Source organism: Bombus flavifrons, chromosome 9 (assembly GCF_040668555.2).
Source record: "Bombus flavifrons isolate JBK064 chromosome 9, iyBomFlav1_principal, whole genome shotgun sequence".
NCBI lineage: Eukaryota > Metazoa > Arthropoda > Insecta > Hymenoptera > Apidae > Bombus > Bombus flavifrons.
This window is the reverse complement of record NC_138450.1, coordinates 3,965,144-3,992,280: the sequence shown is the minus strand read 5'-3', so window position 1 is coordinate 3,992,280 and position 27,137 is coordinate 3,965,144. Positions and strand designations below refer to the sequence as shown.

General features: G+C 37.3%; 1 long non-coding RNA gene across 1 annotated transcript in view; it reads left to right on the top strand.

Annotated features, from left to right (window-relative positions):
* Positions 1-26,541, top strand: part of LOC138183131 (uncharacterized) — a 127,224-nt gene extending 100,683 nt beyond the window's left edge. Inside the window, exons 3-4 of the long non-coding RNA XR_011173998.1 lie at positions 25,728-25,937; positions 25,989-26,541. This is a non-coding gene — a long non-coding RNA (uncharacterized LOC138183131). The remainder of the gene's footprint in view (positions 1-25,727; positions 25,938-25,988) is intronic.
* The last annotated feature ends 596 nt before the right edge of the window (positions 26,542-27,137 follow it).

Sequence of the window (27,137 nt, the reverse complement as noted above, 5' to 3'; positions counted from 1 at the left end):
TACACGCTTTACGCAAGTTCCTGTAAATTAGAAGCTTTCTTATTTAAGTTTCATATTTTCGCTCAAGATTCACTGACGAAACGTATTGAAATTTTAAATTAGATAAGAGATGATTACCTAATTAATAGAAATGTACAATAGTTATTTGATAATTACAGTTACAGTCATTTATTTCTGTGGATGACTAATAGAATTGGATGAAGAAAGAATCGATAATAATATGATCGAAAAATTAAGTTCTATGTAAAAGGACGGATAGAAGTACCGAATGAATCGGCACGATGATTCACGATAGGATTAATTTATTTCCACATTGGCAATTTCCACGAATCGGCTTTTGATCTGCGAATATGGTTCGGCAGCACGCGTACGTAGAAGGTAAAAGACCTCTGAAGGTTCGCGTCGTTTGAGTTTTGCTCGTAAATGTCATTTCAACTAGTCTCGAGTAGCTTATAATATGAATTAAAGACTCGCCGTGTGATACCCATCAGTTTCGTGTCTCTGCTCCGATTGAACGAAGATTGAGAAGCTCTTCTGGTGCCATTAAACGGCCAGTACACTTTGGAAAATTTATTATCGACCCAGTGGATTTTTTCTGTAAAACGACGGCGATTCCTTGTCTCGCTTGTTTTCAATAATTTTCGTTTAATTTAAGCTGAAAGTAATGGTAGCATGAAATAGAAAATAATTTCGGACCTGCAAAATTTATTTGACTCTAAATCAAATCTTCGCGAGAAAGAACAGATTGCTCAAAAGAAAATAAGCTTTCTAAAAAATCGATTCGATTATAGAACATCGTATTAATCGTAAAATGACAAAATGGTGAATTAAATTATGAAAACGAGGGACAGATGTGGGTAAAATGACTTTCTATTTACAAGATTCTATTATTATTTTATTATACATCGAAAATTTTCACGATTAATGATATCCGTCTTTATAACACATTCTCTGTTAACTGATCCACTTTCAGCAGAACTGACTCTTCTGGGTATTCTTCTTTGATTACCGGACCAATTTCACTTTCGAGATACCGGGAATCATAATTTCCCCTGTCTAGACAGTAATCCTGGTTCGTTTTAAGACTCTGACGAAAAGCCAGGAAGAGGAAAGCTAAAAAATCTTCTATTTAAAGGATCTTACATCGTTAGATTTATCATTTCCTGCACAATGTTACATGACACTATATAATACGAAGACGATAAACGAAAGAACGAGTCACATCTTCAATCTCTTGTAGAAGTGTATTTCCAGAATTTAGTGTGTCGTTATTCAATTCTACACATATATTGGTACTATACCTAATCTATTTTAGCACTAGAACTACCACACCAGCCAAATTGACTGGGTTTTACAATTTTATTTTAAAAATTCTACTTCATGTTATATTCTTTTTCCACAATGATGTAATGACTTTCGCAACGATAACTAAAAGAATAATATAACGAATTTTACTTTGTTTTTATGTATTCAAACTGAAAATAATTTTGTATTAAGACTACTTATACCAGTAGTAGTCACAATGACTGGTACTTGTCAAAGTGTAAAATGGTTCTGCAATCTGTTTATCAAACCCCAATTAACCAGTTTCCACACGTTTTTACAATTTTTACTGCGTATCATTCAATATGACGATATCAGATATCAGGAAAATTCTGGATCGATCGCTAGATAGCCAGATGTTAACACTAGAAATACCATAGCAGTCAAAATGACTGGTTCTACAATTTTATAAATGTGTCAACCCTCGTTTCGGGATCATGGTCCCAGATGGATTAATAATACCAAAAATGTACTACATAACATGGAATTCCCTCTGTAAGAAAGTAATAAATCAATAAATAGAAAAATATTCTATTGTTACGTATTTTTTCCATTCATTTTGACTGGTTTTGATAGAAATAGCTTCATATTAACTATCGGTAGATCTAGTGTTAATTATTGAATTGAATATGTGTCTGTCACTTTCTTGAACGTCCAGAGATATTAACAAAAATGAACCTGTGATCTTCGTACGTAAAAAGTACACCGTAAAATTATAAAAGGCATGCAACAGTTATGATTACGACTTTATATTTTTGTAAGTGGTTTGTTTGAAGATTCTGATTGAAGAATCTCACCGAAGGATTTTATAATTTCCTACGTGAATATTGCGTGTTATTAATACGTTGAAACGTACATTGTGAAATAATACAGCAAGGAGGATAATTACACGTAGCACCTAATACCTTTGCAAGCAGGTGGCGGGGGATTCGCTGACAAATCCAAAGTTACAAAGTAAGAGTAGAAATGCAGCCGGGGCCAATAACTCAGTAGCCCCGAGGTCGCGTCTTAAAACTCGCGGTTGCCTTATTTCGGACGATCGCTGTAAAGTGGCATAACTGCTTGACCGCATAAATAACGCGCAAAGCCGCGGTGAAATGTGGCGGCGATTACTCGCGTCCATCGCCAGCATAGATCCCGCAATTTTTCCCCGGCTCTTTATCCCCGAAATTAGGGGCCGCGAGCAGCGCGACCTGTCGCGGGATTTAGGTTCGTTTGCGCGCCGATTCCAACCGATAACTCCTCGCCAAGCGGAGAGAAACGAGCCGTGTCATTATACCGGCCGAAGAAAAAGTCAGATTTCGGGAGAACGAAAATAAACGTCTCGCTGTCCGATCGAACGTGCACCCGCGTCTCGCCAATTTTTTCGTATATGCGAGTCGCGAAGTGAAACGGAAAATATTACAGCAAGTGCAGCGGAGATATTAGCGCGTTGACGACTCTGCTTTCCTTGGACGAACGCTTTAAATAAAATACGCTACTCGAGACGAGAACACTGGTCGATTAGAGAATCCATTTCTATTACGGTCACAAACAAATGAATCTCAGGTGAAACTGATTAACTGTACATTTTACTATTTTCTTAATTTCATCGCTAGACTGCGGAATTTTATGCGCTTATGGGAAATTTAAAGGTGCAAAGATCCACAGAATTCACATAATAGTCAAAGATGTGTAAAATATCCAAAATACGGTACTCGCTATAATATTTATTCCACTTTTTTAATCGTATTTATAAAGATATGAATTGTCATAAATATCCGTCATCTGTTTATTACACAAGCTTACATTTAGTATTTAATTCTTGAGAAACAAATGACTTACTTCCGTAGGTTCATTAGTCGCGAGGGGATGACATAGATAACGATGGATCCTAAGGCAAAGTTACAAGACTGTGCGACATTACTTGTCTGTACTTTCCAATTTACGAAATTGATCAATGTGTCTTCCGAATGACTTAAATAGAAATTATTGCGGTACGTTTATCGTGTGCAAAGTTCTAGAAAGGTCTGACTGTGTCTGCTTTTTGTTCTTAATCAATATCTTGAGTACCTGTAAAGACAACCATCTTGACTTCCTGCCACAATACACAATGTCTGTTCGATATTCTATACTGTTGCTGTCAAATACTCGTAAGTCTATGTTCAGTAGTTACTTTACAGTGGATGCGTGTTCTAAGAGGCTGTTCCACGTAATGAAACATCTCAACATTTCATTACATATACAGCGACGGACGAAAGAAAGTTTATAACATAAGAAGTAGAAAAAGACACCGTAATTTCACAAAAAGGATTTACATTTAATAAGAGCGATGAATAGATGTACCTAACATATACCACAGAATTTCACGGATTTTAAACTTTCTCCTATCCGCTACTGTGTATGACCGTTTTGGCGTGTTCGGAACACACATCTCCTTGAACCATAGCCTAACGATACACATAACGAATCCGCGCTGAAGGTAGATTTAGAAGAACAATGGAAACTTTCCGGGAAATCTGCCGCGTTTGAACCGAGTTCAGTGACGAACGTCACCGGGCGACGTCACATATTGCTCAGAGTCTGGTGTCTAAAACGAAGGCGTGTAGCTAGTGAGCGCGCCGGTGTCAGCAATTGAAAATTTGTCAGCGGCACAATTCGCGTTAAACCGCGAAGCAGCTCGTTGCAGGGGCGACGAAAGAGAGAGGAGGCCAGAGACAGAGCAAAGAGCGGTTCGCCACGCTAGCAGCGCCACTAAATTAGCTTAATGCGATGCATTTGATTAGATCGCTGCCGGAGCTCGTAGGAGGAAATACCGAAGGGTGAAGGGAGAGGGGAAGGAGAGGAGAGAGTTAGGGCGTGAAAGAGAGACAGAGAAAGAGAGAGAACGAGGGACGGTTTGCTCTTTCAGTCTGCGCGGGGTGGCCAGCATCGTTTCATGGAATTGATTAGATTCAGTTATTAATATTCCTCTATCCCTCACTTCATTTCCGGCCCCGATTAACTCGACGCTAACAGCGTGACGACGAGCAGAGACCACGCTACCTACCAACGAGAACCTCTTTTGCAGTCTCCTCGCCCCTCTACGGGGCCGCAGCTTCTTTTTCCGACACTACACCCACGCGTTCACCTTCTCTTGGGTCAAGACGGCGTTCGTTGACTTCCGATTGTAACACGATTAGTCATTTTTCCATCTTCAGCATTCGTCGATCGCTGATTCGTAGAAAGTAAACGCGTTTGGTACTTGGCGGATTTGGTGGTTTAAAGTAATTTCGATGATTACCAATCCTTAGATCCTCCAATTTTACGGAAGTGTGATTAGAAGGTAAATTTTGAAAAAGAGGATTTGTTGATTCTGTGTAATTTTTGAGTCTTATAAGTTTGTGGAAATGTAATTAGGAAATTCTTGGAGCCTTTTAGGTTCTATGTTACTTTAGGCGATTAGTAATTTCGTGCATCTTATTGCTTTGCGGATGTCTGACTAAAATTTGATACTTGGAAATTTTTTGATTTTGTATAAATATGGAGTCGGAAATGAATGTTACCATGCACATAGATGAATAGTTTGAATGTTCGGAGTTATTTTACTTACTGTTGGTATCCTATTGCGAATTTCCTTTAATGCGAGATTTTTTCGCTTTCGTAATCTTCGTTCGGTAATTCTCGTAAATAACACAAAGATCTTAGACCAAGTATCCTTTTCAAAATCAAATCATTGAATTTTAATTGGACCACGCGAACAATATATACCACATATACATGCGTATATAATTTTATTGTAACAAATAAATGCGTTTCATATTTTACAATACGCATATTGCTCATCTGTTTGGTGCGCTACAGATGAGAATAATTGCAACGAACTGATTCCCGTTATTTCGTCCGATTTCGCAAAGTCTTATGCACGTTTTTGAAACAGGAAATAATTAGTTATTAACAGAAGATCGCCTGATAATTGGTGTTTACCAAGTTTCTCAATATATTAGGCGTTATAGCGTTTGAATTGATGTTAATGTCTTCATTTAATACAGCCACCGAAGCTTTCTCCTTAAAGGAAGCTCGTAAAACGCGTTTCATGATCATTCACCATCAATCACGGCACAAATAGGCTGAACTATTGTTAAAAATTTAATGAGCGAGTCCATAGAATCTCAAGAAGCGAGGCGTACTATGATCGCAAGACACATGGAAATTAGTAGAAATTCAACCAAAATTATTAGAAATTCATAGTCTTCTTCGTGGTTTTTCTAAATATTGATCTTCCTAAAAATTATACACTTTCCTTTGAATTCACATACGACTTATCAAAGGTCTATGCGCTGCTTTTAGTAGTATTAGAGTTAAAAAATAACACAGGGTCGAATACGACTAATTCGTAATTCCTCATAGAAATTTTCTGATTTTCAACGGTGAATTTGAATGATTTTCCGTATAAAATATAAGTGGAAGCTCTTTTTCCTGCTCTACATTATCTGCACGTCATTTCATTCTAATCTCTTTGGCACGAGTTTCGTGCTTTTCTCGTAAATAGTTTCAGCGTGAAATGCTGAAAACGCGAGCACAGAGAGCTCTTCATGGTACGTAATGAAAGGATCAACGTTGAAAGCCACGATTCTATGCGTTTTACAAGCGATCGTTCGATTTCCAGGCAACCGATACCGCCCGTCAAAGCAATCACCGGCAAGAAATCGCTCGAAAAGCTGGTGCTGGCTGTACGAGGAAAATGAAGAGACGCGGCCAAAGCAAACAGCACGCTGACTCTCGGCGAACCGCCGCGGTTGACGTTGTAATACGGTAAACGTTTTATTGGAACGGGATACAGCGGTAGTGCGTCAAAGCGACGATGTACTTAACCGATTGTGTTTGTTTGAATTTTGCGGCCGAACGCTGCTCAGGAATTGAGTGGTAATTTGAAGTAGCGGAGGGAAAACGACGTAAGTACAGCTGCTGGCGACGATGAAAGGGAGAATGTGTTTAGACGCGAACGAGGTGACGTGGCTCCTTGAAAATGGAGTCTCCTCTTTCTCGATCGGTCAGCAAATTTTCCAAACGTTTTCACGAATTTGCAAATCTCTATCTTCTTACGATATGTATTACCTCGGTTCATATAAAGTGTCGTTTCTTTGAACTTTGAATTGCACAGTATAATAGTATATATTAAATTTTGTCCCAATATTAATGATTGACTTATTAAGGAGGAGGAAATTTGCTATAAATCACGTATATTCAATGTTGAAAATATATTTGTTGTAAGAAACTATTAGATCCTTAGAATTTAGTTTCACTATTTTACAATTTCTGTTTCTGTTTCATCGTAAGATATCGCAGTTTTTCTTGAGCTTTCAAATTTTTTATCGTTCGATCTTTTGTCAATTAATTTCTTCCTTCTCCACGTTTGCTATTTTAGTTTCGCACGGCCGCTACTTTTTTATCATTCGTTGTACACGTAATTGATTTCACAATTCTTTTTTGTTCCTCGACATTTTTGTACGTTACGATTTCTTTAATCGGTAATTGGCATTGAAATTTTACATATCTGTGTTTTTCATAATTAATTGAGCATGATCGTCTTTTACACGTAGCTCTAGAAACTCAAGTTTGACGTATGCGCGCGCGAACGTTTCATCGCTTTTATCGCTGTTTTTTATTATCAGTTAAAAGAGCCAGCTTATTCGATTACTCCACTTGACTATTCCACCTTGTCTTATTACGCTGTTACTTGGAACTGCTAGATCTATCTGCGCTTTACTTCGGGATTACTCGGCTGAAAACTAGAATAGTTCTATCACGGATAATATCCATTAACAGTTACGTTACGAGCCGCGAAGCATCGTTCTACGACGCTCTCGCTACAATTAATTATCAACAACATGCACGCCTCTAAATCTCGACGATTCCGCCACCAATTCCTGGCTGCTTCTCTTAACTCTTTCTATAACACGACTGCTCGTAATGTCTCGCGAATAAACTGTACGTTCTGTGGATACTGTACATGTTCAGTATTGTAACGCTGGTCGACAGACGTCATGAATAAATGCCAACATTTAATCCTATATATCGTACGTTCGAAAATTTCCTATTAAGATCGAGGATCTTTCTAATTTTTCATCTCTCAAAGTTTCTCGCGGTTTTTATTTCAACGAGTCGCGTAGATTTATAGTTGCTAATTATCGGATTAAATCTCGTACCGAGAAATTTCGAAATTTATAAGTTGTCAGATCATTAATTTCCAGCTATTTTGATATCGTTTATTTTGAAATTTCCCAACTTTCGCATTCTGTTATTTATTGAATTTGCAAGTGAATGTTACGCGTGTGCGCCTGTTGTATGTTACGCGCTTATTTCTGTTATTTCGTGAAGTTTCATCGCGATAACTGTGAAGGTAAATTGACACGTATATGACAATGATATCAAATATTTAAAAAAAAGTTAACTAAGATTTAAAAGTTTACTTATTTTCGTCATCAGTATCGTACAGAAATATTCTAATGCCGGAGGAGTCTTCATCGATTGATAACTCTTCTCTTATATAACAAAATTATTAATTCGAAGATTCTTCTCTCTTAGTTTCAATTTCCTACAGTTTCGACTTATATAATATTGTCCGAAATGTGTCTTTCTTTCGCAAACGTGTTTTTTACAACAGTGCACCTTCATACAAACGTAAAACCAAGTCTGTGAAATGTCGCGGTGTTTATCTCAACAGAAAAAATGAATTATACGTAATTCGACAAAATAATATAAAACAAAAAACGTTGTGCATCTATTATTTGCTCATAAAACGAAAGAAACTTTTCGGACAACCCAATACGAGGATTCTACCAATTCCTAGACCTGTGTTCTATCTGTGTCATACTGCCACAATTTCCAAACAATTCACCACGAAAACCATGTTCGTAAAATACACGTTACAGAAGGATCACTATAAGTTTCATTCCAAACTCGTTTTCGTGACAAACGTTAGAAACGATACAGCGAAACGACGTTTCTCCATCGAGGCATCGGTTACGCTCCGTTTGTATGCGAAGAATCGCGCAACAACCCCCTTCTCGTGCATGGCGGAAGCAGTGTAACCGCACTTTCCCGTGCGTCGCAAGATCAGCCTCATTGCGTCTGATCTTCTCGAGGCCAGCGCTAAACAGTGCGCGTCGACGTTTGCTCGCCGCGTTGAAAATCGTTTCCTCGCGAGCCCGGAAAACCATGGACGGCGATGGGTTGGCAGAAAAGACAGAATAAAGAAAGCAGAAGAAAAAAAAGAAGAAATAAAAAGGAGAAAAGAAGAGAAACGGGTGAAGATCGCGGCCGATCCATTCAAAGAGAACGCGCGGCTTTCCGAGGCAAAAGGCTGAGCTCGCCGAAGCAACAACGTCGGTAGCAGCGAACGAAGAAACAGATCTCGCGGTGGAGACGAACAAAAAGGCAAACGCGGCGTACAGCGAGCCGCGTGTATCGCACATGCTTCTCTTTCCTTCCGTTCTCTTCTGCCTCTCGTTCTTCTCTTCGTCGGCGTCGCCCGAGAGCCCTAAGAACGACCGCCGAACGATTCAATCTACTGCCGATTGTAAAAATAAACGGGACCCGCGTTTTTTCCCTGCACTTCGATCTCAGAAGAGGGCTGGCTTCTTTCTATTTCCGGCCGCCGCGCTGCGGAAAGCCGATTTCCAGAAACGCGCCAGTACGTTGCACCGTCTTTTCACTCTCTTCTCTTTTTCTCTCGCGGACCAGCACGTCTGGCGAGGGAGTCGACAGGTGCATTGATCTGTGCGAAACGCGCCATATTGGACACAGAGTTTGAGAATTCCGACTGTTAAACCTTCTGACTTCCACTGCTTCAATTACAACGCAATTATGGAAACTTTTGCTGTTCTACGAGTTTTATAAAATGGAGTATTTGTAATAGATAGTTTTATGTGTCGCAGAATTTTCACACAAAGGTGTACGCTTATGTTTTGCAATAAGAAAATTACGCAAGCGCGACGACATTGCCGAGCCGTGACATATTCTTGTAGAATGATTTTTGTTATTAAATAGTGACTATTGCTATTCTTGTCTGACAATGTCGATAATACCTGTAAGCATTCAGTGCATTTGCTTGAATTGTTCTCTTACATTTTCCAGTCTTGGCGGATAACATAAACGAACCTATACTAAGCTTCGTTTGGAAACTTTCGAATAATTGTAGCGTTATGATTGGCAAACGATTACTTTTCCTTCAATTTTCCTGAGAATGCATTTTCTATTCACCATTTACGTTAAAGAGACATAAGAAGTGGCTGACGAAAGACTAGTAAAAACTTCGAACGATATCTGTTTTACGTAATATGGGTATCTAAGAAATTAAGTACAAATTACAAATTCATTAGTAAGCAGTTATTTAATGAAACGGTGAGTCACGTGATGTTAGCTAGTAACAAGAACGCCACGATGACGATGATTCAGAGAATGATGTAAAAGAAAAATACTGAAAACGTTCGCTATAAGTAATCGAAAGCGATAAATCATTCCCTATAAATATACACATACGCAACTTTTTTCCCTCATCCCTTCATCCAGAATTCGAAAAATTAAAACAGTTTCGGTGTTCCTTGTTTCACGGAAGAAAAAGAAGACGAAGAAAAGGATAAACGCCGGGGGCTGATTTTAGAAGCGGCGATTAATCGTGGCTCGAAGCAAGGAAACATCAGACAAGATTCGCCTGGCCGTTTCTGCCTGGCTCGTCGCTCTCGGTACGAACAAATCTCGGTGCACGATACAAATTTGCGATACGGCGATGTACGAACCGAAATCACTCGACGCGGAACGAAGAGCGGAGCAGAAAAGCGGAGCACGCAGGCTCGCGAGCAACGTTGCATAATCGTGGCCACAAATTATCCGTGTTTTTGCACGCGAACTATATACACATTATGTGTGTATAGATATACTGGGTGTCGTATAGCTCGTACAGGTTCCTCCTATAGGAAAAAATAAGTCGATAGAATGGAATACGATCTTTTTATACGAGTCTGTGTTTTTTTAGAAAATTCACTTTGATTGTTTGCCTGATAAGTTAATTACGTGATAATTTAATGGAATTGATTGAAGACTGATATCTGTAAGTGTTTGTGTTTGTGTATTGGATATTAGACAATATAGATTGAGATAGAACATTATTGAAAATATTTTTCATTCATAAAATAACATTTATCACTCGCGAATGTTCAGAGGTTATGTTTTATCGGCTGTTAGGTGTCCATTAACCATACGCTAGAGATAAATATAAATAGAGATATCGATCTACAGCAAGACCAATTAACGTGAGACATAGTGCAATAATTAAGTGTAGAATAAATTTTCAAGATTTATTTTTAATATAGCTGAAATAAATTGAAATAAATTTTAAATTATAAAATAAATTCTCTCAAAAAATCAAGCTCTTTGTAAAAACATTTTCTTTCATATTTTCAATTTAGTTTTGATACCACCAATTATAGAGCACCCTGTATGCACATATGCAATACAAACAAGATTGCTTGCTTACGCGCGATTTTGTTGGAACGAAGAAAAAAATCAAGATAGAAAATAGAGTAAAAGGACTCGTGTAATTATTAACAAATAAATTGTGGTAAACATGCAAGATCCACGGATCCTTGATTCACGTAAACGAACCAGAGGCTAAGAGACGCCTTACAAACCTTCCCCTTCGCGCCCATTAAGAACAATTGCTGATTAATTTTAATGCGGCGCACTATCGTTACGTGATATTAATTCGTGTGTGCTGTTTTTCGATTTGGTTTGCTCGTAATTAATTGCAAACAGATAAGTGTAATTGCTTTCTATATTTTATAAAAGAATACCGACGTTTTAATGGTCGCCGTCGACGGAAAATTTAATTCCTTCCTGGTTAGGAATAATGATAAATTTGTGATCCTCCAAGGAAGTTAACATCACGGAATTGAACGGAACGTAAGTTACCGTGAACGCACGGATTGAACTGTTTCTACATATTCTTATTTCTCCAAACTCGTCCCACGTTTCTTTTTTTCGTTTTCACTTCCTCCCACTGTATTTTTTAAATTGCTTTACGAGTACTTCTTGAAATTTCCAATTTTCTCCTTAATATTTACCGGTATAGTTGCACAGTGATAATAAAGCATTAATTGAGGTTCAACTAAATTTATAATTTAATCTTTTATCGCTAATTATGTATTATATAATACTTCACGCATGACGAGTTCAGAAAGCAAATTTTGAAAACGGAAAATTGTCTCTTATCGTAAACCAGAAATTAATCTTCAAGTGTAACGATAAGCATCGCCCTAGCACATTGTCAATACATAGTTGTACGTAACGATACGTACAAATAAGCCGCCATAAATAATTTAAACTAGAAATGAAAAGTGTAAAAGATACCGAACTAAGGATTTCGAAATCTGTCTATCGGAACGATAAAAGAAAATAATGAAACTTGATTTTTCTTTTATGGTCTTGTACAATTAACGCTTTGAACAATTGCGCAAGGCATATTTTCGACTGATTTCTACAGAAATACTTGTATTTATACTGTCTCCGCGTCTCTTCTTCCACTATACGACGATTGCAAAACAGAGATGATACGAAAATCGCGACACAATTGTCATCGAAAGGATTGAAGAGCATAATTTACACAATATAGTATACGGTGCGAAACTGGCGAAACTGATCTTTAAAATTTCGTTTGCATGGCCAAAATTAGAAAGTTGGTCGGTGGGGAGGATCGGGAAGCTCGGTCGTTCCTCGATGAGTCGCGCGAAAGCGTCGCGCGAGAGCGAAGAAAGGGGAACGTCCGATCGTTCGGTGAACGATAAACCGATCGTACCGCGGCAGGCCGTGGACCTACAGAGATACATTCGGCTGCTCGTTTAACGTGCTCATAAAAATTCTTTCGTTCGGCCACCGTGGCGAGGAAGACCGGGAGCGAACGGATTTCGAGGCTCCTAAAGCCAGGCCGGCCAAGTAAATATACCCGCGACCCTCAACGTGGCCCTAGGCCACAAATTAAACTATAAATACACGGTGAACCAACCGAACGAACCAAACCAAGTTCAGGAAGCCGCGATCCAAACGATCGAGAGCGATCGCCTCGATTTTTCGTGGTCGATCGCCAGGATGTCTCGAAGCGTGAACGTTTGCTTGGATATTTACGTGGTGGATAGGCACTGAAACACTTTGGATCGTTTTACATATGGAAATCCGAGAATCATAGTGGTGAAAAGTTAAGGTTTTGAAAATTTGGATTTAATCCAACCGTTAAAAGTATCATTCCTCTAGTTTCGTAATTAATTCACAGCATAATTAATTTAGTGCGCTGCGGCTAAAACTTCGAATCACTTCGAATATGCTTGCATATTCAACCCTTCGATTTCCATAGACACCTATAGTACGGAAACTTCGAAATGGATGAATAAGTTAGTTACTAATGTTTAGCAAAACTCTCAAGGAATTCTTTACTACGTCGATGTCAAGTTGTGTGAAGATGTCGAGTTGTGTGAATTTTCTATAACAGTGAAATGAGAATTTTAAGAAATTGTTTTTTTTGTTTTAGTAATCGTGGTTAACTGTTTAGCAGAATACTTAATAGGAATCAATTTTATTTGACAAAATTATTAACACTCTGTACAGAAAATCTTACTTGGCCCATGAAAGACTCAGTATGCGGATTTCGACGTTAACAAAGAAGAATTAGCTTTGGTTTTAATATAATTACCATATAATGTAATATAAAATGTAAGTAAAGTGATGCAACAAGATACAAAAGTGAGATGCGAGTGACAAGTTCGTTTCCCGGTTAACAACTGAAGAGGTTGCGTGTTGAAATTAAAAATAACTTTCTGGTCTAGTAATTGTTACATTTTTATGATTCGAGTTTATTCTGTCTCATTCCTGTTTCTCCTTCTTCGAATTTAAGATTGGTTTTGATAGATGTATATAAATGGTCTCATTGAAGAAACCTAATGTTTCTTTTCGCATAGTATCGCAATGATTGTTGTTGATTACTTGCTAATGTGTTTATTACTACATACGCAGAGTGCAAACCGGGGAATAAATTTAGATAAATGAAAAAGAAACGTCGGATAAATACTTATATGTTGCTACACTTTCCAAGGTGTTGCACGTGTTGTATGAATTATTTAACGTCTATAGCGCGCATGAAACGTATAGAACGAGGTTAAAGTTATTCAAAGAAAGCCAGATACTTTTCAACGAATGTAAAAATTGTCTTTAATTCGTTGTAATTTAATTACTAGCTTGATCCTTTTGAGTACAAGATATATGTTTGCATAGAGACCATCTTTTATTCCGATGTACTCATACATCATCGTAAACATCATTAACTATAGGATAGACCTTAACGATAAGAGCGAGAGTGCAACTTAAAAAGTGATAATTCATGGTATGAAAAGAACTAACTAATCAACCAAATAGTTGAAAGAACAAAAACCGAAGTCTAACGAATACAGAAAAAATAAAAACCTTATAGATACTAATATCATCGAAATATTGGGTTCTCAGAAAAGTTTCTTTCGTTTCATAAGGTGATAATAGATGAACAACAATTTCTATTTTATATCATTTTATTGAATTATGTATAATCAATTTCGTTATATTTCTATTATTATGTTCGTGCATAATTCAATAAACTAATATAAAACAAAAAACATTGTGCGTCTATTATTTCCTTATAAAACGAAAGAAACTTTTCGGACAACCTAATATTATAAAGCATCAATGTCGTATACAAGAATTTAGCGAACTTAAAAATATCAGAGAAAGTGTCCAAGATAAAAGTTCAAAAGTAGTATCGCCAATACTTTGCCCCCACGGAACAGAAGTTATCGAACCTCGTGTTTTAAATGCGAAACACGAACTTCGATATTCGAGACGTTCAAACTAATTTCCTCTTTTCACGAATCCATCGCGTTTCGGAATTCGCTTGAGCAGAGCTGCAATATGCAAAGACAAAGGGACAAAAGAAAAAGGAAGACGAAGATGGAAGCGCGAGTTCGCGTATCCGCATCAATCTGGCGCGCGCAAAGCGCATCGTTGTGCGGTTCTGCGCGTCTGGTTTCGCGCGCGTAGAAACGGGACAAAGTAAAAAGTCGGTAATCCGATTTTCGCGACAGGTCGATCTCACGCGTGGTTTGCCGAACGGCACCCGTGCTCGCCTCGAAACGGCGTAAATCAGAGGTTTATGGTCACGGCAGAGAAGTCAAAGGAGGCTTTGCCCGTCGCTTCGACCGTCACACATTTTACCGAAATCGTCGCGGCGCGCGGTGCCGCGCGATATATGCCGTCCACGCGGTCCGCGTCAATCGTTCTCCGGGAAATTACACGCGCTGAATCATCCGCCGTGTATACTATCTTCCTCCGTACAGTCATCTACGTTGGCTCACAAAGGTATTTGACCACATTAATATTGGTAACTTTTATGTTCATATCGTATGTGTTATACACATGAAACATTTAGAAATTTCATTACCACTTTCATAAGATACGACTGTCATGATTATATTGGTCAGAATTGATAACAAACTGAAAATGTATATAGAAATTACAAGATGTTTCTTGAAAAAGTAGATCGAGTGAAAAATTTGTATACGGCGTGAACAACTATATTTTACATACAGTAAATGTTCAAGATATGATTCATGAACATATGATAAGTTCAAATATTTCTGATCTCTGTAAAGTATATACTTGTACTAAATATCTTGCAATTTCTATATCTATATGTTTTCACTTAGATTTCAAGTTTTAGTATAACTATAATAGTGGAATCTCGTAACAGTGTTAATGGAATTTCTAAATGTTTCGTATAACACACATAGTACATATACATGAAAGGTGTCTAAAAGTATTTTTCCAAGTTTTCAAGCAGGACTTTAAAGGCTTGTCTTCTACGATTAACAGAGTACGAAGTTGAAATTTTTCAACCTGTAGATTCGAAGCTTTAACACTACAACTGCCACACCAGCCAAATTGACTGGTTTTACAATTTTATTTTAAAAATTCTACTTCATGTTATATTCTTTTTCCACAATGATGTAATGACTTTCGCAACGATAACTAAAAGAATAATATAACGAATTTTACTTTGTTTTTATGTATTCAAACTGAAAATAATTTTGTATTAAGACTACTTATACCAGTAGTAGTCACAATGACTGGTACTTGTCAAAGTGTAAAATGGTTCTGCAATCTGTTTATCAAACCCCAATTAACCAGTTTCCACACGTGTTTACAATTTTTACTGCGTATCATTCAATATGACGATATCGGCTATCAGGAAAATTCCGGATCGATTGCTAGATCACTGGATGCCAACACTAACAATACCAATACACTAACAATACAATTTTATAAATGTGTCATCCCTCGTTTGGAGATCATGGTCCCAGATGGATTAATAATACCAAAAATGTACTACACAACATGGAATTCCTTCTGTAAGAAAGTAATAAATCAATAAATACAAACATATTCTATTATTACGTATTTTTAAAAGACCAGTCATTTTCACTGGTTTAGGTAGAAATAACTTCGTATTAACTATCGGTAATTTTAGTATTAAGGTTCAGCCGTGGAAATCACGAAGAATCAGAAAAACAAGCAAGGAGCTAAGAATGTATGAATCGGTAGAACGAGTGGAATTTCGGATATGAAATCGGAATCGCGCGTGTGACTTGGGAAATATAAACGGCGGACGCGTGTGTCGGCATGCAATGGCCTTTTTCTCTGGCCGATCCGAGTCGAAATGCCGGGTAACATAGCGAAATTCTCAGCGAATAAAGCACGGCCCTGGCGGAATTTCGAATTCGCGCCCGCAATACGATCAATCTCCGACTGCTCGTTATCCGTCGAGTTCTCCACGCTGGTCGAGTTACTTGACTTTAAGTGCCTTCCCCTTGCACCATAGCTAGCCGTATAGATGCCAGAAGCGTTTTCTACGACGGCCAACTCCTCTTTGTTGATATCGATAAAATGACAACCGTGCCGCGGTTATATTCGGTGTGCCGTGAAACTTCCTTTTTCTCTTTTGTCGAATAATTTCACCGGTTTATCGCGAAGCGTCAACGATCGTTTGGTCTAGCAACGATTCACTTGCATAGTTATTTTCATGCACGTTCGTTTGTTTCTTTTTCCATCACAGATAGTTATTTGTTGGATGTTGCGTATTTTTTGATTTTGCACAAGTAACTTCGCTGTCTTTAACCATTTTACGCTCAAATTGTTCTCCTATGTATAGCGTGAATGCTTAAACTGTTTTATGATAAAACAGGTAACACGAAGCTGATATATCTTTTTCAAGATAAATAAGATAAAATATTCGGTTAAACAGAAAAGAGTCTGTGCACGTATACATATATCATGGTTATATAGGCGTGTGTGGAAAAGAGACGAGGGCTATATTGTATTAGGTTGTCCGAAAAGTTCCTTTCGTTTTATAAGGAAGTAGTAGATGCACAACATTTTTTGTTTTATATTATTTTATTGAATTATGTTTGATCCATTTTATTCTATTACTACAAAATGGATCATATATGAATCTATAAAATAATATAAAATAAAAAATGTTGTGCATCTATTATTTCACTTATGAAACGAAAGAAACATTTGGGACAACCTAATACAAATAAATTTATGAAGCAAACTTTTTGATAGCAGAAGATCCACCATAATGGTGTATTGGAACCGCTTATCGATCGATATCGATGTAAAAATTCTGAAAAAACAGAGGTTTAGCAGTTTCAGAAAGTAACTTCAGTAATTCTAAACAAAATATGATGATGATATTATGCTTCTTTTACATTCATACATCATGTTTAACAATCACGTACTCTTTTATAATAAACAATAGCTGTTGGAGATTTGCTTCCTGCTTAACAAGCACGTCAATTATATATTCATTTACTTTGCAGCTTAACAAAATGATATCTAAATTAATCTTGCCGGGTATATTCGAGCGCTGTATGTATTTTCACATTATCACGCTGCAATTCTATCAATCTATGAGGAAGTGAAAAATTTATTTAGACGTTTATTTAGACGAAAAAGATTATTTAAACGTTGAAGGGCAGAATCGAATCAAAGAGATGATCGAACTTGCACGCAGTTCGCGGTGATCATCGCGGTTTAACCGCGTGGCAGAATTTAGAATCCGTGACCGCCGATTAATCTCTGGACGCTCGTTATCCGTCAGGTTCTCCACGCTGGTCGCGCCTGGAGTTTAAGTGCTCCGCTCGGTGGATGGTCTACGATGGTTCCCGGAAGTGTTTTCCACGCTATTGCGACGGACGATATGAATCGACAACTGCTGGCACGGAACGTGGATGAACCAGAAGTGCGCGCACCCTTTTTCCAACTTCGTATTTCGCGAAACACGCGCGCAAAAAATTTATCGCGCGATCTTTGACCGTTTTATCATAGAGATTGCTGGCTGGGAATTCGAATCGGTGCTCTGATGCTCGAAAATGGAGGGCCGGCAAATTAAAAGATACTCGAGAGACGCTAAAATTCGACCGACGAACCGTCCGTAGATTGAAAAATTAAGGTAAGAGCGGACGAGAAAAGTTGTGCGAGGAAATGGTAGGGAAAGTGGTAAATAAATTTAATAGGGAGAGATGTATTAAAGAATTAGTTGCTTGGGAATGTATAGAAGAAGTGAAAAGTAATAGGGAAAGGTATATAGAGAATGATATCAAATTAAGAGGGAAAAGTATAAATATTTAGAAAATTAAAATTTGGGTAAATAGGATATTCGATGTTGAAGAAATTAAAATTGCGGAATTTAAAGAGGGAAAAATTGGAGGGTTTAAGAATACGTATGGTGGTAGATATATTTATAAAATTAGGAATTATGTAATAATAATACTCAATATATGTAAACAATCGACAATAATTAAATTACGATAATTGAAATTTGTTCGAAAGAAATCTCAATCAAAGTGCAAAGACAGAAATATGCAATCGACGATTCTAAAAATGACTAACCAATAAAAAGTCTAATTGAAATAATTTGAACCTAAGGTGCTTTGACATCGCAATCTTTGTAATGATTTCGTATCACTTCGTGTTTCGAGAAAAAGGATACGCGATTCAGCTAGATGTTTGCTGGATGAGGTTCAGAATGCGTAGTACGTTTCTTTGGGGGTTGGGCGGACAAAGTCGGAGGACTAACTACTTGCTAAGTCCTCGAGGTTCTCCTGAAGAGAACGGGGAGAAATTGCGATCTCGTTGATTGCTGTAGTTCGACTACGGCTGGCATATCGAGGGTTGTAGTTGCCCCAGGGACAATAATTAGACGGACGAAAAATCTGGTGACAATCGAGGAACCAGAAGTTCCATAAGTTCCAATGTTCTTAACCTTTGCTGTTAATTAATAGATACGCTTTTGATACTTTCTTCTTTAGAAGGAATATGCTTTTGATCTTTAATGATAAATTGTAATATCTTTACATTTTATACATTATTTACCGTTCTTTAAAAGAATATGTATTCCCTTCTTTTCAAAATTTTGTGATGCAAATTACAGTTGAAATATATAAAAAAATAAGCGAATTCTATATTCTTCCGATAGCTTTTGTTCTAATTAATAAAATAATACTAAACTTCCATTATTGTTCAGACGGTGCAATTAAAATTTCAATATTTTATTCGGCCATCTATTCAAGCTGCTAACTATAAACGCAATCGAATTTCTAATAAAACGGACGACGAACAATTCGGTTCTTCCGTTGCAGACGTTCAAGAGGGGATGAAAATGCGACTGCAGAACGTGTAAAAATAAGACAATCGAATGAACCGGAGAATAATGCATTTACAGGGGAATTGTAACAAATTCGTCGTAGACGAAATTAACGAATAACTAATTAAATCGGAAGGAAGGATTCTCCGGGGTCGAGGTAGGTTAATGATTAATTAAAGCGAGACAGGGGCGCGACAATTATTTTGAGCGAATCGCGATCGATTCAAAGCGTGATGCGAAAACACGTGGCGGCCGTTTCGTTCCAACGATTGTCACGCACGTCACATGCTGTGGGCTAGCCGCAATAAGGTCGATATAATTGATGATTAACACTGCCAAGTTCTAAATCCGCTGCTGCCATTAGTTTTAACGAGCAGCCGTTTCTAACTATCGAAATCCGTCATCTGTCCCGGCCAATTTGCGCGCTTATCAAACGTTCCGCTCGTTCGATTTCCTCTGCCGTTCAACGACCAGCTTTTCGCTTCTAATTCCGCCCCAATGTGGCGGCGATCGGCCGCTGGTCCTCGCAGAATTCTCAAAAAAAGAAAAAAACACAAGAAAAAGGTACACAATTTTTGTTGATCTTTTTATTTTACTGTCATTTTGTAACAAAAGGAGAATATTTTGATATAAAATATTATATCAAAGATTCACGAAAGTATTTGAACACTTCTGGACACGTTTCATGAATATGTCATGTGTGCTATACGAAGCATTTTGAGATTTCATTAGCACTTTTCTGAGGCTCCACTATTGCGATTAACATTGATAAAGTTCGCAACTATCACAAATGTAATCGAATAGTGGATTATCCATTACATTAATAAACCTGAGTATTCAGTAAAATCATATTCCCGACATTTATGATGTGATGGGATGACTGTTCGCACTGTATAATAATTTTTCATTACATATACGTTTGCAATACATATCATTTATAGGCATTCAAATCGGTTTCAAATTTTACCAATATAATCGTGACAATCTTATCTTATTACAGTGTTAACGAAATTTCAAAATGTTTCAGATAATATCCACCATATGGACATTAAAGTTTTCTATGCTAAGCTTTCAAGTACTTTCGTAATTGTTAAGACAAATAATATTTTAATTTCTTCAATATTTTAGTATTACGACAAGCAGTATTTTTCACGTCGTGAAAAATATGGGTAAATAGGCGTGCAGTCATAAAATTAAATAAAACGACAATCTTGATAACGTATGTCAAATTAAGTAACAACTTATCGAATTATAAAACTATGTTGGGAAAAATGTGAAATATCACTTATCGTGTTCTTTCTCTGTAATTTTCAAAGTATTTCCACCAAACGAAACTTCAGCGATCGCTCTCTTTAATTCGCATGATTGCTTGCGCAATCGGCCAGTTGCAACTTGTAACTAAGTTGTTTTGGAGATCCGGGGACCAGAGCCAACTGAGATTATCGAAAACTGTAATACGATTAAATAGAGAACTGTCCGCAAATAAATAACATAAATAATCCGTCGAACGTACCGACATATAATGTTCGTGGCATGCACTGGTAACTTGGCACGATTAATAGCGCGAATGTTCCTCGAACGCGTGACCAGATGCTTCAGGAATTTCGGGCAATCATTATTGTTAATACGTATTACGTGTGAGTTAATATTATTTCGCGTGACGTTCTATTTGCAATATTCGGTCTTGACAGTGGATCTACTTTGTCTTGTATTTGCTAGACTTCCGGTTCCACCAAGGTCCTTGAATTTTTATATTCAAATTTTGTAAATTCGAACAAGAAACCACCCGAAACTTAAGAAGTTTTTTAATGATAAGAAGACAAGATTAGATTAAAAAATGATTTGACAGACACAAGAGATTTAAGTTTTGCGACTTTAGTCATTTTTCTTATAATTTGTAACAAATTTGAAACGTATCTTTCTTTAACGATAACTTCCTTGAATTTGAAGCAAATAATGCAAATTCAATTTCTCATAATATCAAAGATTTACACAGTGAAATGAAGTCGCATATGAATAACACAGATCCTCCATACTTTGGACGAGTGAGCAACGCGATGACTTTCTATCTATAGGGTTGGCAACTAAGTGATTGCGGATTTTATCATTAGGTGGTATTGACAAAATCCGCAATCACTTAGTTGCCAATCCAACAGATTGGAAGAGAATAAGATCAGGTGACTGACATTCACGACGTTCGAAAACGGTAGCAATTAATGACTGTTCGTCGCACGTAATACGCTTCTGGATTCGCCGACAGTCGTCTCCTCGTAGCACTCGGCTACAAACGCAACTTCATCTTCTTCATTGCGATATTTAATTTCTCAGGGACGTGTTTCCATTACAAAATATTTCTGTGTTTGTCTGCGAACTTCCCTAAGAGTTTATGAGGAAACTCTGCCGTTAGCCGGCTACGAAAACCTCTTGTTGTTTGCCCGCCGGTTGCCACGCCGCGCCGCCCTCTTCCGCGTCCCGTTGCCTCAGCCTCCGCTCGTTCGCCCTTTCCATCGTCCTCCCTTCGCCCGTGGAAGCTCGCACACCGCGTAAAACTCGGTTCCTCGAGCACGGCCGCAGCCGAGACTCCACGAGTCCCGAAGAGCCTGCGGACGAGACCGCCTAACTTGCATAATACATTTTAATTTATAGCGATATTAATTAACAACTCCGTCTGTTCGCTCGTCCGCACGTACATGCTCCAATGGGGCTGATGTGTCTTGGATTCCGCTGTTTGGCAACCAAAAGGAAAAATTCCTCGTCAAACAGTCTTGAGGGATTGTTGGGCATCGGCTGAAAGTCAGAAAGATACAAAACGATATTTCTAGAGGAAAAGGATATAAAGTTGGTGTATGGTGGAAATAGTTTTAGGTGGTGAAATAATTTATTTTGATGTTTAAAACTGTTACGAGATGGTGTTATGGTTATGTCTGACAGATCGAGGATTTTTATAGACTTTTATATTTTTATGGACATAACTATAGAAATTTTATTTCATGTGCTAAATATTATAATCAACACTACTCCATTTTAAATATTTTTTATATCTTTGCATATTACATGCGTTGCGTGCGTTTTCGCACCTCGAAATTTCTCCGGAAGTCATAAAAATTCCTAGTTTAACAACAAAATTGGCCCGTGAATAAATAGATTAGACTGTGATCGAGAAAGACGAGGATGGAACAGAGGAATAGGTAGATTTATCGAGAGCAATATTTTTTTTTTTTTTTTTTATTTGGATGTATTTTACAATCAATTCTCATTGAGAATTATAAGTAAATTATTCTGGCGTCGTACTATGTCGTGTTTAATAAGAGAGAGGAATATGGCACGAGATAATTCCAAAACGAAACCCTTTGATTACTTAGATTGGTATCTGTAGCTGCTCGATGATAACGCTCATCGTATCTGTCGTAAGCAATAATTTTCGTACTCGTGCCTTTATCCTATACAAGTTACCAATAGTGGAAAGATCGAAGAATGGGAAACTAAGAAGGAATTTCCTAAGTCTAAGACTCTAATAAGTAACGAAACAAAATGGAAATTGCCTGGTGAAATTTTCGAACGGAAACTAAACAAATACGGAAGCTCAGTAAGATTGAAAGAATAGAGCTACGAAATGTCAGGTTCTGGTCGGGCGTGTTGTACGCTTGGCGAATTTTTGGTACTTCAAGCGATAGAGGCCGCAAAACGGTCGAGCTTTCACACTTGTCTCATCGTCACGTTGACTGTTGGCATCGCACCGTTGCGATCTGCGCAGGAAGCGACTGAGAATCTCGAAGGTTGGCCCACGTCCAATAAACATCTTTGGTATAATCTAACGACATTTCGACCCTCCACACCTACTCATTCGCTGTGATATATAGCAATATCGATCGAGCAAGCCCCTACGAAGATTTACTGGCAAACCGATTGAAACGAGCGAAATTTAGCTCAAACGTTAGCACATGCATATAATAATTGAACTGATCGTAACTAATAGTTGGAAATTTTGAGGGCAGCAGTACATATTGTAAAAGATCGAATTTCGTAAAACCATGATTTAGTGAAAAAAAAATGTATATCCGAGACTGAACAAGATTTTGTTTTTGGTTAAGTAATCACAGTGTCTGCTGGACAATCTTACATATCGTCAGTCAACGATATCCAACAATTACAAATCGACCACGTTTCCGGATACTCGCGAACATTTGTTTTCCTTGTTCAACGTACAGCGGGATTAACGGATATATTAAGCAGGATGTAGCTAAAGAAGCAGACAAATTTGAAAGTTAAGTAGGGACGCGTAATAAGATTGATATCGAAGTTGGCAAACCGTGTGTTGGCTAGATCATTTCGTCAGCTAGACCAGGTGCGAGTTATTTGCTAGAAAATCATGCATTTATTTCGCTGGAAATTACTCCTAGACACCCTGATCGTTATTTATATAATATTTTCTCAAATTTCTGTAATATAAATTTAAAGAGTGGTATAATTGCACACTAGAAAGCAGAAATTCTTTAAATACAAAAGGTTAGAATGTTCGTCGTGCATTATAGAAATATAGAAATCGGTCGGGTTGAAAATTAAATTAATAGAGAAAATTGGAGAGTTTAAGAAATAAAATATTAGACAGCCGTAAATTTATAGACCCTTGGAACCGTGAATTGAGTTAACATAGACAATCAATAAAATCAGGAAATAAAGAATCGTCAAGAGTGTTAGACATGTTTATAACATAGACCAATGTAAAAGAGAAACGTTTGAAGAAACGAGATGAAATTATAATACATAAAGGCAAAGAAGCAGGAAAAGTGAAATATTTGACGAGTCGAGAATTCACGAAATTGCGAGGACGCGGGATTAGTGAAGTAGGAAACTGGGGGATTTGTAAATTAGAGGACTAGTACTAACTCATTATACTAATTGTGTTGTTTCGAAGTATCGCGCAGAGGAGATACTTATGCGAACAGCTTAATCGCGCGCGAAGATAAAACGAATAGTAACTTCAATTCGTTTCTGTGTACATACGTTTTAATCAACGCTGTCATTTATGTGGCTCGAGTACTTGCCCGTGGCATCCGTATTTAACACGAACGAACGACAGAAAAAGCGTAGTTAAATTAACGGGAAATTATCACGAGCCAGGCAATAATTATTTATAGTTGAATCTGAGTTGAATTATCGCTCTACTTCGCAAACTGTGCGAGCGCGATTTTCCTCTCGTTTAAACCGCGCCCGGCATTTAATGCAAAATTATCAATTCAATTGCGAACGTTGTGAAAATTAAAACAGTGTTTCTCGTTCGATCGATTGGCACTCGTGGATTTGCATTAACATCGCAATATTATTGTGAAAATTGTCGTCTCGTCAGTAAATTGAAGGATAATGGCAACAGGAGGAAAATGATATTTTTCAAGCCTAACAAACAGGCTGTGGGGTTTCATAAATGCAATTAAACAAAATAGCAGAATTTTGGTGAAAATTTGTTTTATCCATTAAAATATCATAACGACTACTTTACTTTTCATACCTTTTTATATTCTAGCACGTTGTATGCGCTCCGTACATTTTCGCATAAATGGATAAAAATCCGCATTAATAAAAGTATACATTTCAAATTCATTGTACCTTGTTTACCGATAGACTACGGTATTAACTCTTCAATTTCCATAGGCACATGCAGTGCAATAAAATTAGTAGTTCATATACATATTTTAATGCGTTCTAATAAGAAATTTAGTATTTGTTCAAACATTAATTCACCGATGGCATTTTTAGTTTCATTCATTTCTTACAAATTCGTGAAATCTATGAGTCTCGTTTTTGTTTCGATAGATATACAAGTGAACAAAACTTCTTGCGCTACATCATAATCTTCTTAACACTAGAACTACCACACCAGCCAAATTTACTGGTTTTAAATTTTATTTTAAAATTCCTCCTTCATGTTATATTTTTTCCGCAATGATATAATGACTCTCGCAACGATAACTAAAAGTATAGTATAATGAATTTTATTTTGTTTTTTATGTATTCAAACTCAAAATAATTTTGTACCAAGGCTACTTATACCAATACCAGTCAAAATGACAGGTACTTGTCAAAGTGTAAAAGGGTCCTGCAATCTGTTTATCGAACCGCAATTAACCAGTTTCCTCGTTTTGTACAACTTCCCACGTGTTCTTTTTAAATTTTACTGTGTATCATTCGATATGATGATATCAGTAATCAAAAAAATTCCGGATCAATCGCTAGATCGCTAAATGATAATATTAACAATACCACACCAGTCAAAATGACAATTTTATAAATGTACCAATCCTCGTTTGAGAATCATGGTCCCAGATGGATTAATAATACCAAAAATATACTACATAGCATGGAATTCCTTCTGTAAAAAATTAATAAATCAATAAATATAAAAATCACGTAATTTTCTATCTATCTATTTTTCAATCTATTATCACGTATTTTTTAAAGACCAATCATTTTGGCAATCGTTTTGGTAGAAATAGCTTCGTGTTAACTATCGGTAGTTCTAGTGTTAATAGGAATTTAAGGGTTGAATCTCGTTTCCCTCGATAAAGTTGTTTGTAACATCTCGGTTTTCGATTAATCCTCCCTTAAATCTCTTTCCTTCCTTTTTGCACGATACATATATAGATGGTAACCGGAAATTTCATTTCAGGTTTCAGATCAACGTTCTACCCATTGATTGGGGAAGACGAGCCGGATTAGTAGCTGACCAATTCTGTGTACACGTGCTAGCAAAATTATCTTTTTTCTTGTTTGGTGTTCGTGTAGGAGAAGGCAGAAATAAGGAAAAGAAATTATCATGCTGGAGTCTCGCCGGAAGTGTCTTGTATAAATACAGCTGTCGCGCGCTACGCAAAAGGAGGTGAGTGCAAAACAACTTACCCGATGTGTTTTGACTCTCTGTCACTTTTAGAGCCGGTGAACGGGGTAAGCGATACTCCACCATCGCAGACATTCTTTCGTCGAAGGAAGAAAGGCGTGAAGAGAGAAGAGGGTTAAAAAATTTGTGAAAGGAAACCAGATCTAAAAATGTCTAATCCTCCCGATCTTTTTCGAAACGTTTTTATCCCTTCTAATATTAAATCGCCAACTTTTGCTACGAATGTAGGATATTAAGACATTGGGCACGCGATTCGGGTGATTTCAGCAGACTCCGGAAGAGAATATTGCGAAATTGGGAAATTTATAAGGAAGATAATTACAGATAGAAAAGATCGATGAAGGAAGAAACGATAGAAAAGAAAATGAAACCATACACGTCAATAAAAATTTGATAATTATAACTATCGAAAGAAAAGAAAAATGAAAAATAACTGAATTGCGAAATTAACGCATTTTCAAATTACTAAATTGTTAAATTAACAAATAAAATTCCAAACTTTCTTGCAGAACAATTATTTTTTGTATTTAAGAATTTAACAAATTGTAATTAATTATAATAAATACCACTGGTGTCATTTAAAATACCTACATCCATCTTACATCTGAGACAGCATAAAGCGTGATTTCCAAAAAACGAAAATGAAAAGCGAACGCGGGGTAATTAGACCATCTTGGATGCCATTCGAAAAGGAACCTCGACCCAACGACGAACACGGTACCAGAGTTCGGTCTGGTTCCGAGCGCATACGCGAAAAACTAATTACCATTACGCCTCTCTCGGAGCGGAACCGTCTCGGGAAAAATGAACAGAAATGTCCTACACCGTGATCCCTGTCCCAGCCTCGTTATTTTTAGTATCGAGATACTGGCCGAAGAGAGAAGAGACACGGTCAAAGGGAAGCGACAGACCAACCAGCTAGAAGCAACGTGGAAAGAGTAAAAGAGACAATTGTGCAACTAAGTATGTTGTAATTAAACAGTAGGCAAAGAGAATCCAGCTACTATGCAGTGTATAAGTACACTACCCTTCATAAGTATCTGAATACTTTGTGCAATTTAAAGTAACAGTCGAACATGATCAGAATGCACAAATGAATGATGAATTAATATTAATTAGAAACATTATTACAACAAATATTAATTAGAATCATCACTTGCTATCTTATTATAATATCAACAG